Raw genomic sequence first — 15,933 nt, forward strand, 5'->3', positions numbered from 1 at the left:
GTCAAGGAATCAGGGAGGCCCCTGCAATGGTGATAGCAGTAACCTAGAGAGAGCAAGCTCCCGGTCTGCCCCACTATATAGTATAGAAATCAAAACCTTTAATCCAATATACAAACAAGGAAGTTTCTGATACAAAGTTACTTATCTGAGGCATAATGGGATTCCTCATGATAGTGCATCGCCCCACATCATGCAACATTCAATGGTGTGGGGAAAAGCTTAGTTTTGAAAAATATTTAGTATGAAAAGTGTGGGTGAGGCTTAGTCATAAAACTAAGCCTTAGGCTATAACAATCCTTCCTGCTTACAGTCTGTCTTCCACACACAATGCAAAGTATAAGCGAGCAAACATATATATGATATTTACAAACTTATTTGACCAACACTGCTCTGGGTCATCCTGGGAATGATGAGACAAACATGTTGGCAAAGGTGTGATGGTTAGAGATGGTGCCTGCAGGTGATGTGGCGCAGTGGCTTCACCAGTGCCTGCTCCATGCGGGACAGAAAACTGTGGGCTATGGTTAAGGCATGGGACTTACCTGTGTCCTATGCAGAGGTACTTGCAGCCTGTGAGCAATGTGCAGTATGTTTCAAGGAGCACCTTCAGAGACCACTAGTGTCACCTGGACAGATCCAGAGAGGTCATGTTCCACTAACATGATGGAAGATAGACATCATTGGACCCTTACTGAAGTCAGAAGGGTACAAGTATGCAGTCACTTGTGCAGATACTGCCACCGGTCTGCTTGCTGCTTATCCCGCCCATAACGCTGACCAGAGGGCAGTCATACAGGCTCTGGACCACCTGAGTGCTGCATATGGGTGACCACTGGTCCTTGAAATTGACAATGGTATTTATTTCACTGGTTTAATGGTGAGACAATGGGCTCAAGAAGTGGGGATGGACTGGAAGTATCATATTTTCTACCACTCCAAGGCTGCTGGTATCATTGACCAGTATAATGAACTCTTAAAACAAGGACTGCAACAGGAGGAGAGCACCAGCTCCCTTACTGGATGGACATGCCACTTATGGACAGTACTCCGGATTTTGAATGAGAGAATTTGATGGGGGATCCCAGTTCCAGTAGAGGCCCTCCTGCTTCAGGCAGCTGCTCCCACTAAGTTACAGATACACACCAAGGACATTTTACTCAAGCCAGGTTTTGGACAGCAGGGCAACATGCTCTTGCCTGCTCCAACAGCCCTTCTTAAAGGCCAATGGCTTCAATGGACTTGGTCCTGAACCTTATAGGACCTGCATCTGAGATGGGTGGTCTTGTTGGCACCATGGGGAAAGGGGCTAGAGGTAGACCTCCAGTTAACGCCTTGGGCAACCAGCACCTGACCACCTAAGATAGAAGTGTATTTATTACCTTTTGAGTGCTCAGGGGGAAAGCATTATAAAGGGAACCTTCATAATTTTTTTATAGTCAATAATAAGTTCTCCTATTTTACTACACTAAGAACCAGATCATGGTGTGCAGGATAATAAGGTTTGTAATGCCCACCCGAGGCAGCCTCTGGTACCTGCCCTGGCCTGTCTGTGACAGAACTCAGGCCTATATTCTGCCAGAAGGGAAAGATTTGCCTCTCTTGATGCCACTGACTGGCTCTTTTAGTATGGCCAATTTTATTGCTGTAGTTTGTATTTGTTGGGCAGATAAAATATATTATGCTCACTTTGTTAAAGATGGCACTGCCCACATGAAAGCCCATTGCCCAGGTGATAATATTAGTTGCCCTTCTCTCTTGGGATGGACATGATTATGTTAATATGTGTTGAGAGAGGGTTTTCACGCCAAAAGGTTTTAAAAGGAAGAGAGATCATGTCATTCCAGGGAAGAGTGATTAAGTACTAGAAGTAGCCCATGCTGTAGGAGAACAGAGAAAGGCCACATGGAGAAGAGAAAAAGCAGCCAAGATGATGGAGTGCTGAAGGAAAAGCTAGTTTGTGCAGAGTTTATGCAGAGAGAAGGAGATGGGGAACAGAGGTGAATAATGCTGGTGAGGTAGAAACCTTTGATTCTAGAAAAACTCAGATGAGTCAGTGGCTTTGGGAGCCTTGAACAGAAAGGGAAGTTTTTTCCCATTGTGTGTATTTCTTGCATTCCCAATGCAAGTTAGGATTAAAGCTAATGGCCCACCAGTTCTTGGCTACATTGTTTCAATACTGTCTGTCTGAATCTAATGTGAACCTGCATGGGCCAGGCAGCTGTGATGTTGGCCGTGGCCAATGGCCTTAAAAGTGCTTTGACCTGAGTCTAAGGATATTGTTTACTCTGAGCTGTTTAATGTCTCTTGTTATATGTGTGTATCAAAAGCCTATATAAAAACCTGAAGATGGCAGCAGAGTAGGCATATCCACAGACTCCCAGCTCTCACCACCAAACTGGAATACAAATCAACTTTGGAACAATCAGCATAAAAAACCAACTCTAGACTACAAGAACAGCTCTCAAAAACCAAGGAGCAAAAAAGAAGCCACAACGAACCTGATCGGGAATGCCTGAATCTCCCCTGCTTACAGAAACAGAGGGGAGACTGAGGTTGATAGCCCAGAAGGGCTCTCACTCCAGGGAAAAGAGCAGAAAATACTGCTCACAGCCACTTGCCTGGCAAACAGGGAACGAAGTGTGTTGAAAGGACTGCCTTATCTTCCATGTGGAAAGGGGAGAGAGGGACAGATGGTAAGGAGCAGAGGAATGCAGGGGATAACCTAAAAAAGCTGACTCATCCAGTACCGGAGATAGCCACAGCTGGATGAGGGACTGATCCTGTCACAAAACAGAACTGAATTGCTTCTGGATCACAGATATCCAGATATCTCTCCAGCTCCAATCAATGGAACAAGACACAGCTGAAAACAAGAAGTAGGGAGCAGGGGCAGTAACTCAGGTTTCCGTGGAGTAGGGGAAGGTGGAAGATTTCTCACCTTCCCCTACTGAAGCTGAGAAAACACCCTTCCCCCAGAGAGATTAGTTGGTGGAAGAGGCCTTCAGAGTCTCAAGTTACACCCATATCATTCCTGGATACAGTTTCAAGGAAGTCCCGTGCTAAGATCAGTAAACAAGACTATCACATGTTAAGAAAACAAACAAAATCGAGACTTCAAAGCAGCCCAAAACCAAAAGTGGATTACAAATAATAGCTGATGCCAACCCAAGAAGACCTAGAAATAACACAATTGAAAACTGGAGGCAGATAACACCAAGCCTAGACTCAACCAGCTCTACAAGCAAAACACCCAAACACAATTATAATGAGAAGACAAGGAAGTGCAATCCAAATGAAACCACAAGAGAAACCTTCACGAGTTGAACTGAGTGATATGGAAATAACCAAACTTCTGGATGCAAAGTTCAAAATAATGATTGTAAGGATTCTTAGGGACCTTAGAACAACAATGGATGGTCATTACAAACACCTAAATAAAGAAATAGCAAGTATAAAAAAGAATATTGAAATTTTAAAAAAGAACCAGTTGGAGATGATGAACACAATATCAGAAATGAAGACCACAATGGAGGGAATAAAAAACAGGATGGATAGAGCTGAGGATCGAATCAGTCATTTGGAGGATAACTTGAATGAAGGCAAGAAAGCAGAGGAGAAAAAGAAAAAAGACTCAAAAATATGAGGAAGCTCTTAGAGAGCTCTGTGACAACATGAAGAGAAATAACATCCGTGTCATAGGGGTTCCTGAAGAGGAAGAGAAAGAACAAGGGATAGAGACTTTGTTCAATCATATCATAGCTGAAAACTTTCCTAAAATAATGCAGGAGAAACTCTCACAACTTCAAGAAGCACAGAGAACTCCATTAAAGAGAAACCCAAGGATACCTACACCAAGACACATCATAATTAAGACACCAAAGCTAAGCGATAATGAGAAAATATTAAAAGCTGCTAGAGAAAAAAAGGCTATCACCTACAAAGGAGCCCAAGTAAGGATGACATCAGACTTCTCAACAGAAGCACTTGAGGCCAGAAGAGAATGGCAAGAAATATTCAAAATAATGCAGAACAAGAACCTACAACCAAGACTACTTTATCCAGCAAAGCTATCATTTAAAATTGAAAAAGAAATAAAAAGCTTTCCAGTCAAAAAAAAAAAAAACACTCAAGAAATTCACTACAACAAAACTAATGCTGCAAGAAATGTTAAGGGGCATGGTGTAAACAGATCAAAGTGGGAAAAGAACATAGCAAAAGAGGAATACAGTTTAAAGATTAAAATGGCAATAAACAACTACATATCAATAATAACCCTAAATGTAAATGGATTAAATGATTCAATCAAAAGACATAGGGTAGCTGCATGGATAAGAAAACAGGACCCGTAAATATGCTGTCTACAAGAGACACACGTTAAAACAAAAGATGCACATAGACTAAAGGTAAAAGGATGGAAAAAAATATTTCATGCAAATGGAAATGAAAACAAAGCTGGGGTAGCAATACTTATGTCAGACAAAATGGACTTTAAAACAAAGAATATAGTAAGAGATAAAGAAGGCCACTACATAATGATAAAGGGAGCAATCCAACAGGAAGATATAACAGTTATAAATATCTATGCACCTAATATAGGAGCACCTAAAGATATAAAGCAGACTTTGATGGATATAAAGAGCAAGATCAACAGCAATATTATAATAGTAAGGGAATTAAATACCCCACTAACATCACTAGATAAATTTCCAAGAAAGAAAATTAACAAAAACAGCAGCCTTAAAGGACACACTAGATCAACTTGATTTAATAGATATCTTCAGAACCTTTCACGCTAAAGCAGCAGAATACACATTCTTTTAAAGTGCTCATGGTACGTTCTCTGAGATACACCATATGTTAGGGCACAAAAGTGGTCTCAACAAATTTAAGAAGATTGAAATCATATCAAGCACTTTCTCTGATCACAATCACATGAAACTAGAAATGAACCACAACAGAAAAGCTCAAAAATTCTCAAACACATAAAAACTAAATAGCAGGTTGATAAATAATGAATGAATTAAAAATGAGATCAAAGAAGAAATAAAAAAATTTCTAGAAACACATGACAATGAGCATAAAACAACTCAAAATTTATGGGACATAGCAAAGCAGTACTGAGAGGGACGTTAATAGCACTACAGGCACTCTTTAAGAGACTAGAAAAAGCTCAAATAAACAACTTACTCTGCATCTAAAAGAACTAGAAAAAGAACAGCAGGTAAAGTTCAAATGTAGTAGAAGGAAGGAAATAATAAAGATCAGAGCAGAAATAAATGACATAGAGGCTAAAGAAATAATACAGAGGATCAATGAAACTAGGAGCTGGTTCTTTGAAAAGGTAAACAAGATTGATGAACCTTTAACTAGACTCACCAAGAAAAAAAGAGAGAGAACTCAAATAAATAAAATTAGAAATGAGAGTGGAGAAATAACAACTGACACAACAGAAATACAAAATATTGTAAGAAAATACTATAAAGAATTGTATGCCAAAAAACTAGACAACCTAGATGAAGTGGACAAATTCCTTGAAACATACAATCTTCCAAAAATCAATCTGGAAGAATCAGAAAACCTAAACAGACTGATTACAACAAATGAGATTGAAACCATTATCAAAAAACTCCCAACAAAGAAAAGTCCTGGGCATGATGGCTTCACAAGTGAATGCTACCAAATATTCAAAGAAGAACTGACTCCTATCCTTCTTAAGCTATTTCCGAAAATTCAAGAGGCAGGAGGACTTCCAATCTCCTTTTATGAGGCGAGCGTAATTCTGATTCCAAACCAGGCAAAGACAACATAAAAAAAGAAAATTATAGGTGAATATATCTCTGATGAATATAGATGCTAACATCCTCAAGAAAGTATTAGCAAACCAAATCCAACAATATATGAAAAAAATCATACACCATGATCAAGTGGGATTTATTCTGGGGAGGCAAGGCTAGTACAATATCCGCAAATCAATCAAGTGATTCATCACATAAACAAAAGGAAGGAGAAATATCACATGATAATTTCAATAGATGCAGAAAATGCATTTGATAAAATTCATCATCCTTTCATAATCAAAACTCTCAGCAGAGTGAGGAAACAGGGAACATACATCAACATGATAAAAGCCATCTATGACAAACACACAGCCAACATCATACTCAATGGGTAAAAATTAAAAGCAGTCCCCTTAAGATCAGGAACAAGGCAGGGGTGCCCCCTTTCACCACTCTTATTCAACATAGTCCTGGAAGTCCTAGTCACAGCAAGCAGACAAGAAGAATAAATAAAATGCATTCAAGTTGGAAAAGAAGTAAAACTATCATTATTTGCAGATGATATGATATTGTATATAGAAAACCCGAAATTCTCCATCAAAAAACTACTGGACCTGATAAATGAATTCAGCAAAGTGGCAGAATATAAAATTAATACTCAGAAATTAGAGGCATTTTTATACACCAAAAATGAACAGTGAGAAAGAGAAATTAAGGAAACAATCCCCTTCACTATTATAACCAAAAATGTTAAGTACCTAGGAGTAAATTTAACCAAGGAGACTAAAGACTTACACTTGGAAAATTATAAAACATTGATAAAAGAAATCAAGGAAGATACAAACAAGTGGAAACACATACTCTGCTCATGGTTAGGAAAAATAAACATTATTAAAATGTCTATATTACCCAAAGCAATCTATAAATTCAATGCAATACCAATTAAAATACCAATGACATACTTCAAAGATATAGATCACATATTTCAAAAATTATATGAAACCAAAAAAGAACACAAATAGTCTCAGCAATCTTAAAAAAGAAGAAGAAAGTGGGAGGTATCTCAGTTCCTGATATCAAGTTATACTACAATGCCATTGTACCCATAACAGCCTGGTACTGACATAACAACAGGCATATAGATCAATGGAACAGAACAGAGAACACAAAATTAAACCCACAGCTCTATGGACAACTGATATTTGACAAAGGAGGTAAGGAAACACAATGGAGTAAAGACAGCCTCTTTAACAAATGGTGTCGGGAAAATTGGACAGCTACCTGCAAAAAAATGAAACTAGACCACCAACTTACACCACTCACAAAAATAAACTCAAAATGGATAAAAGACTTAAATGTAAGCCATGAAACCATAAGCATCTTAGAAGAAAACATAGGCAATAAGCTCTCTGACATCTCATGGTGCAATATATTTGCTGATTTATCTCCATGGACAAGTGAAATAAAAGACAGGATAAACAAATGGGACTATATCAAACTAAAAAGCTTTTGCACAGCTAAAGACAATAAGAATGGAACAGAAAGACAAACTACACAATGGGAGAACATATTTGACAATACATCTGATAAGGGTTTAATAACCAAAATTTATAAAAAACTTGTAAATCTCAACACCAGGAAGACAAACAATCCAATCAAAAAATGGGCAAAAGAAATGAATAGACACTTCTCCACAGAGGACATAAAGGTGGCCAATAGGGATATGAAAAAATGCTCAACATCACTAATCATTAGAGAAATGCAAATCAAAACCACAATGAGATATCACCTCACACCAGTCAGAATGGCGTTTATCAACAAAACAACACAGAATAATTGCTGGCGAGGATGCGGAGAAAGGGGAACCCTCCTGCACTGCTGGTGGGAATGGAGACTGGTGCAGCCTCTATGGAATACAGTATGGAGATTCCTCAAAAAGTTGAAAATCGAACTGCGTTTTGACCAGCTATCCCACTTTTAGGAATATACCCCAAGAACACTATAGGCCTGCTCCAAAAAGAGAAATGCACCCCCATGTTTGTGGCAGCATTGTTCACAATAGCAAAGATCTGGAAACAGCCCAAGTGTGCATCAGAGGACGAGTGGATTAAAAAGCTTTGGTACATATATACTATGGAATACTACTCAGCCATAAGAAATGATGACATCTGATCATTTACAATAACATGAATGGACCTTGATAACATTATAGGGAGTGAAATAAGTAAATCAGAAAAAACTAAGAACCATATGAATCTATACATAGATGAGACATGAAAATGAGACTCAGAGAGATATGAACAAGAATTTGATAGTAATGGGGGTGGGTGGGAGGGATGGGGCAGGAAGGAGAAAGAGCAGGTGGGGGGAGGGGAAGGGCACAAAGAAAACCACGTAGAAGGTGACGGAAGAAAATTTGACTTTGGGTGAGGGGTATACAGCATAATCAAATGTCAAAATAATCTGAAAATGTTTTCTCTCAACATATGTATCCTGATTTTTCAATGTCACTGCATTAAATTTAATTTTAAAAAAGCCTGTAGAAAGTAAAGAGCAAGTTATAACACTTTTTATTCCATCAAGTAAGAAGGGCTAAGCATATATATTTTTTCACTTAATAATAGTGATTAGAGTTTTTAGAAATATAAATAAGATCAACATGAATTTGCTTCCTGGTCTTGCTAAATCTCCCCCTAATTCACACCCATGAAATGTATCATGTGTCTTCAGGTGGTGACATAAAGAGATATGAAATATAATAAATGAATTAGGACATATATTAAAGTACACTGAAAACAACAAGTAGAACATGTTTTTAATCCAGGAAACAGTAAGTAAAACAATATTACATAAGGCAATAATTAAAGAGGAATATCAGCCAGGCACTACATATGAAAATAGGTAAATCTAAAGATTGATATTAGAGGTAGGGAGGAGAGGAAAAGTTATTACTTTTTGAGTAACTGCTCTAAACCAAGTTTCATATTAGGAATTTGAAAGATACCACTCAATCTTTTTAATTTCTCAGTAACTCTGGAAGGTCACTTTCTCATGAACATTTTACAAGAAAACACTACCTACCACAGGCAAAGGCTAGCAAATGCCTGAGTTGGGATTAGCATTTCAGTTGATCTGACCTCATGAGCTTCATTTTCTCCAAATAAAATGAGTGATCCATCTGGGAGAAACCTTTGCAAAATAGAGAAAAACAATTTCTGGAACAAAGGGTAAAGTTAACATGTTTTATAAGAAATTAATTGAGATTACTCAAAAATTGATGTGAATTCATCTGGTTGGAATGACAATCTGAATTTAGTAATGAGGATTTAGTTTTGAGTCATGAAGAGATAAAGATATTGTGTAGAATGTGACACTAGACAGATAATTATCTGAGTATATTTCTGTAAATATATTTTTGTAATAACAATTTTAACTTCACTGGGAAAGTATCAAATTCAAAGAAAATTAAAATATAAAATTCTGACAATTGTAGCAAGACTCTGCCTTTTTATTAAGGTGCATCCTAATTTGTAACACAAGAAAATTTATTATGATGTCAGTTCATTGTCTATCATGATCTGTGGTTTCAGAAAAGAAAATTGTATTTGCATTGACTAGTACAAGTTTTCTTATCTATTACTTCATCATGTGGTTTGTAGTCCCTTATTTGAGTTAAAAGTTACTTACAATAGTTTTTATAATAAAGGTAAAAAATTTTCTCAATGAGAAATCAGAACTCTGAAGAAATTATTTTTCCAACTTTTTTTTAAAAACAAAACTGAAATTTTAGAAAACCATCAAGTAATAATAGTATGTGTTTTTTTTTATTGCCATTGAAATTTAAGACTCATAAAACATAAGTGAAACTGTCACCACAAGAATAATACCAGCTTAGACAAATGTTGTCTCCTTGTGGCCCTCTCAAAGGTTTTTGTTTGTTTGTTTGTTTGTTTTTTGTTTTTCTTTTAATGTTTGAGCATTCTGAAAGTAGCTGTAGTATAGCTTCCAGCTTTAATACAACTAACAACTATGCTTGTTTACTTTCCAAAATTTATTTTGATTGAATAAATTGACTGATATAAAGTTCACATAGAACTCTGGACAGATATCCAAATCACTCTTTTAAGACCTTCGGAGAAATAGTTTATATCAAGCTGCTCTTGTTCTTGGAGACTGCAAGCTGACAGGGTCCATGCAGTTTAGATTTCAGGGGGACAGAGGTGTAGGGGACTGGCAGTAAGCTGACAGTTTGCCCAACCCTTCACCTCACTTGCTTACTTAAGTTGCTAGAGGCAATTTACATGATCTTCCTTTCACCTTTTGTTTGTTCTGATGTTGATTGATTTCAGTTATGCAGGGTAGAGGGTGCTCTGCACTTGGGAGAATTCCTGGGTTGCCTTGAAGATGTGCAACTTTTTATCAGAGACTCCGTTATTTGTATATAACTCTACACTATGTAATAAGGCAGACTGGGGGCTTTGCTTTGCTCTTGCCTGCTACCTGCATTGCAAAGAGGCCTGTAAATTCCATCCTTTTTCTCTCTGCATTTATTTCTTTATTCTGCATTGTTATCACTCAGGATCTGGACAATTACTAGCCGTACTGGTCCATGGCACTTAGTTTTTAAATTTATCAAGGTGACTCTGGTTAACATAAGTAAACAGGTTTAAAGTGACCACTTCTACAACACATTGCTGTATCATTCCCCAAGTCAAGTCTTTGCCCATCATCGTTTATACCCCCTATACCTTCCCCTACCTCCCCCCTCTTTTAATTGAAAATCAGGCTGTTCTTGATTTTACAAAATTTTTTTTTAAATGTGATTGTTTACATAAAAATGCATCTAGCTTCTACTAACTTATTACCAAAGGAGAGAAACATAAGAAAGCTAAAATCTTTGTTTATGACTTGTTGAGTGAGTTCTTGGGTTAATATATTATCATTGTTTGTAGCTGTGTAAAACTAAAGTCAAATTTTTCAGCCAGTTAAACCAGACCCTGTGCTCTCAGAAGAGAAAACCTCAGCAACTTTAATCTGCATCTCTTCAGTCAATTTGTCCTTAAACTTCCTTGAGTCTGAGAATCTGTGGAAAGCTGAGAACTGTTAGTAGTGAGATCCTGAAAATAAAAGGCAAAAGTGAGAAGCAAGAAACATTTATTTTGGATTAAAAACAAATAGCTACTTTTTAAGCATCAATTCAGGCAGACACCCAAATCATGTTCCAATTAGGAGACAAAGGCAATGGATATTTATGAGTTACAGAAAGGAAATAATCACATGAGTATAAAGAAAGCATTTGTATTGGTGAAGATAAACTAATATAGTGACACTAATTCTAAATAAAGTTTTAAATTTCCAGTCTTTTAGTCATCACTTTTGTAGTCCTAATGTTTGCTTTCTTGATAACTTTGCGCATACATATTTGGGACATAATGTTGCTTCAGGCCCAGTCCAATGTTATTTTTTTCCTGTTTTCATGTTCCTGAGTTTTGAGGTGTGAAACATGCAGGGAAGCTTCTCTGGAATAGCAGCTCAGTTTAATTTTAAAGCGATTTAGCTTATTGACTTTTCACAACAACTTTGCCCATGTGCTCAGTTTTGCCTTTAGTACTTGTGGTAATCATATTCATGGCCCTTAGAAATGTCAACATCTTATTCCTGGTATTCTGTAAATATGTTAGTCTCAATAGCATTGGCAAAGAGAACTCAAAGTTGCAGATATAAATTTATTAATTTTTATATGCTAAATTGATCCAAATTAGGGAGGTTTTCTTGAGTTATCCATATGAATCCAATGTACTCCCAATGGTCTTTAAAACTTGAGATTGGAAGGTAGCAGAGAAAATCAGACAATGAGATAATGAGAAAGTCTCAGCCTAAGGTTGTTGATAAAGTGGAGAAAGGGGCCATCAGCCAATGAATGTGAATGACCTTGAAATCTGGAAGAACAAGCCCTGGCCAGTTGGCTCAATGGGAGAGCATATGTCGGGCATATGGATATCCTGGGGTCGATTCCAGGTCAGGACACACAGGAAAGCGCCCACCTGCTTCTCTATCCTTCCCCTTCTCCCTTCTCGCTCTCTCTCTCTTCCTCCTGCAGCCATGGCTCAATTGGAGCGAGTTGGCTCCAGGTGCTGAGAATGGCTCCATGGCCTCCACCTCAGGCGCTAAGAAGAACTCAGTTGCTGAGCAACAGAGCAATCCCACAAGTGAGCAGAGCATCGTCCCTTAGTGGGCTTGCTGGGTGAATCCCAGTCAAGGCCCATGCAGGAGTCTCTCTTTCTGCCTCCCTTCCTCTCCCTGAATAATAATAAAAAACCCTAGAGGAACAAGGAAGCAAATTTCTCCTCATAACCTCTAAAAAGAGCTACAGATTTGTACACCTTGATTTTAGCACAATGAGACCAATGACATCTTTCTGACAAATAATTGCAATATTATAAATTGATTAATTGAGAGAGAGAGAGAGAGAGAGAGAGAAATAATGACATAGTGACGTTTACAACAACATGGATGGACCTTGAGAACTTATACTGAGTAAAATAAGTAAATTAGAAAAAACTAAGAACTGTATGATTTCACACATAGGTGATATATAAAACTGAAACTCGTGGACATAGACAAAAGTCAAGTGGTTACTAGAGGGAAGGGGATGTAGGGGAGGGCGGTGGGGTAGGAGTTGGGGGTAGGGTATAAAGAGGAACACATATAAGGTGACAAAAAATAATTTGATTTTGGGTGATGGATATACAACATAATCAACAGTTCAAATGCTATATAAATATTTACCTTAAATCTATGTACTTTTATTAATCAATGTCACCCTGTTAAATTTAATTTTCTAAATTAAATTTGAAAAAAATATATGAAATAATATAAAGATTTATTTGAAAGATACATTACAGTAGGTCTTTAAATAAAATTTTCTTATTCAATATAATTTTGTTTTAATGTTGATGATATGCCATAGAACTTACCTCTTGTTTATAAGATTTAACTTGTTCTTAAGTTACAAGACCTAAAGGTGACATTAAATGAGAATTTTCTGTATCAAGAATGGTAATTTGCCTGACCAGTCAGTGGCACAGTGGATAGAGCATCAGACTGGGATGCAGAAGGACCCAGGTTCAAAACCCCGAGGTCACCAGCTTGAGCGCAGCCTCATGTGGCTTGAGCAAAAAGCTCATCAGCTTGGATCCAAGGTCACTGGCTCAAGCAAGAGGTTACTTGGTCTGCTGAAGGCCCGCAATCAAGGCACATATGAGAAAGCAATCAATGAATAACTAAGGTGTCACAACAAAAAACTGATGATTGATGCTTCTAATCTCTCTTCATCCTTATCTCTCTGTCCATATATATCCCTCTCTCTGACTCTCTCTCTCTCTCTGTCCCTGTAAAAAATAAAATGTGTAATTTAATATTAGTACAATCATTGCAAATAGATTGAAAAGGAGAATAAAGAGCTCAAACACATATTCATAAAACATAAAAAAAAAACATTCCAATTTTGAAGATTAAAATATGGCCTTTCAAAATGTTTGGGGTCATAGGCTCTGGCAGATTAGCTCAGTCTGTTATGAACATTGTCCTGAAATGACAAGGTTGCAGGCTTGATCCCTGGTCAGGGCACACATGAAGAGCAGCCAGTGAATGCGTGATTGAGTGGAACAACAAATGAATGCTTTCCTTCTCCTTTCTTTATCTCTCCTTTCCTCTTTCTGTCTCACTAAAAGTCAATCAGTAAGTTAAAAAAAAAATTAAGCCCTTGTTGGGGCATTGTCCTGGAGCATGGAGGTTGCCAGTTTGATTCTCAGGTCAGAGCACATACAGGAACAGCTTGATGTTCCTGTGTCTCCCTGTATCTCCCAAAAAAAAATGTTTTGGAAAAAATATATTTTAATCTCTGCACACAAAACAAATTTGTAATTTTAGAATTCCATGTGAAAAGTAAAATGAACTTGTGGCAGAAAACTTAGTAAAACTTAGAATTTCTTCAGAATCTAAGGGTGTGCCAAACTTTATTATAATGCAACAGTAAAAAAGAGATTGATAAATTTGACTTCATTAGAAGTATAAAATTTTGGTCTACAATTAACACCATTAAGAAGATAGAAACAGAAGTTACCGAAAGAAAAAAAATATTTATCCTTTTATACATGACAATAGATTTTTTCCACAATACATAAACATTACTACAAATCACTATAAAAATAACAATCCAATAAACAGTCTCTAGGAAAATATCTAGAAATCATTGCATAAAACATACTCAAATGAGTAATAGACATATGAAGCACTGCTTAACATTTAATCATATGGAAAATTCAAATAAAACCATGAAACATTATCTAATGACCAGAATATGTCAAGTGAAATGAACAATATCAAGTCTGACAAAGTTGTGTAACAATTGGGGTGAGTATACATGAATACAACCAGTTTAGAAAATTATTTGTCAATATAAAAAAAAGTAATCATATGACACTAATATTACATAATAAACATATATGAAAATATGTACACATCACTGATACAATATTGTATACCAATTCATTTCAACAAAATTAAAAAATAAAATAATGCCATAAAGAAATTAAAAAAAGAAAATTTCCCTTTGAAACTGTTTTTTTTTTCTTTTTAGTTCAACATATGTTAAGAATATTTAGAAACTCCTAACTCTACTGCTCACAAAAATTAGGTGATATTTCAAAATGAATTTGAAATGATAAAAAAAGAAGCATTTGATTTTTTTCATTAAACAAGAACATCAGAAAAGCAAATGACAAGTCAAAGAAAGTTGTTCTATTATGAAGATGAGATACAATACCAACTTTTATTTTATTGGTGAAAACACACTATACAAAAGGCTGAAACTACTAGAGTATCTGCACATTCCCTGATCCCCTAATTTTTGTGAGCAGTATAATTAGCCAAATGCCTCAATTGTTTCCTTCTTGGCCTCTCAGCCACTGATTTAACAGTTGTCTCAAAGGGAAAATGAACAACAGATGTCCAGTTTACCTATCACTCCTATCTCCACTCATTTAATTTAAACACAAATCCACCACTTTTTACTGTCTTGGAATTTCTCTGATGGCTTCAATCATAAGTTTAGTTAAAAAAAGAAAAAAAAGTCTCCATCACTTTTCAGCCTTTTGGCTGAGATCAAGTGTAGTATCTGTTCTTTTTTTTTTTTTCTTTTTTTTTTTTTTTTTTTTCTTTTTTCTGAAGCTGGAAACAGGGAGAGACAGTCAGACAGACTCCCGCATGCGCCCGACCGGGATCCACCCGGCACGCCCACCATGGGGCGACGCTATGCCCACCAGGGGGCAATGCTCTGCCCATCCTGGGCGTCGCCATGTTGCGACCAGAGCCACTCTAGCGCCTGGGGCAGAGGCCACAGAGCCATCCCCAGCGCCCGGGCCATCTTTTGCTCCAATGGAGCCTTGGCTGCGGGAGGGGAAGAGAGAGACAGAGAGGAAGGCGCGGCGGAGGGGTGGAGAAGCAAATGGGCGCTTCTCCTATGTGCCCTGGCCGGGAATCGAACCCAGGTCCTCCGCACGCTAGGCCGACGCTCTACCGCTGAGCCAACCGGCCAGGGCGTAGTATCTGTTCTTATCAGTTAAATCTCTGATACATCTTATATCTGAGAACAATCTAGTACATGGATTTTTGGAACTAGGAGATGGAATAAGAACTTTCTCTGTCCACTCCATGCATCGACTTGATATTGTAGTGTTTCCAGGAACAATTTATAAAAAAAACAACAAAACAAAACAAAAACAGGTCCTATATCTGTCTTTCCTAGTAACATGATTGGTTTGAAACAGCTCAGTACATTTCCATGAGATACTTAGACTCTGCAATTGTACATACCAGTCACCCTCTAGTATATTTTGTAGCATCTTCTACAGTAAAGAATTGCCTACTTCATCTCCCATTTCTTTCCCCCAAACTGACTATTTTTTGTATTATCCATATCTTAGCATCCTGCATCGGCATATTGCACTTATACAATGTGTGCCCAATGTTTCTTTGTTGAATTAATTTATGTACAAGTAAGTGGCCATGTATTGATATTAAGTGTGTCTCTTTAGTTAATCTAGAGAAAAGCTCAACTTTCCTTTCTAACAGCCTTTCCAGTCATTATTTGAAG

The 15,933-nt window shown here is 37.2% G+C and overlaps 2 non-coding genes across 2 annotated transcripts; both read left to right on the forward strand.

Moving 5' to 3' along the window:
• Positions 1–14,916: 14,916 nt before the first annotated feature.
• On the forward strand, positions 14,917–15,115 carry LOC136306999 (U2 spliceosomal RNA). The gene has a single exon (XR_010725742.1). It is a non-coding gene; the product is annotated as a U2 spliceosomal RNA (small nuclear RNA).
• A 240-nt stretch (positions 15,116–15,355) lies between these two features.
• Positions 15,356–15,538, forward strand: LOC136306992 (U2 spliceosomal RNA). Its single transcript, XR_010725740.1, has one exon. It is a non-coding gene; the product is annotated as a U2 spliceosomal RNA (small nuclear RNA).
• The last annotated feature ends 395 nt before the right edge of the window (positions 15,539–15,933 follow it).

Source organism: Saccopteryx bilineata, chromosome 5 (genome assembly GCF_036850765.1).
Source record: "Saccopteryx bilineata isolate mSacBil1 chromosome 5, mSacBil1_pri_phased_curated, whole genome shotgun sequence".
Taxonomy (NCBI): domain Eukaryota; kingdom Metazoa; phylum Chordata; class Mammalia; order Chiroptera; family Emballonuridae; genus Saccopteryx; species Saccopteryx bilineata.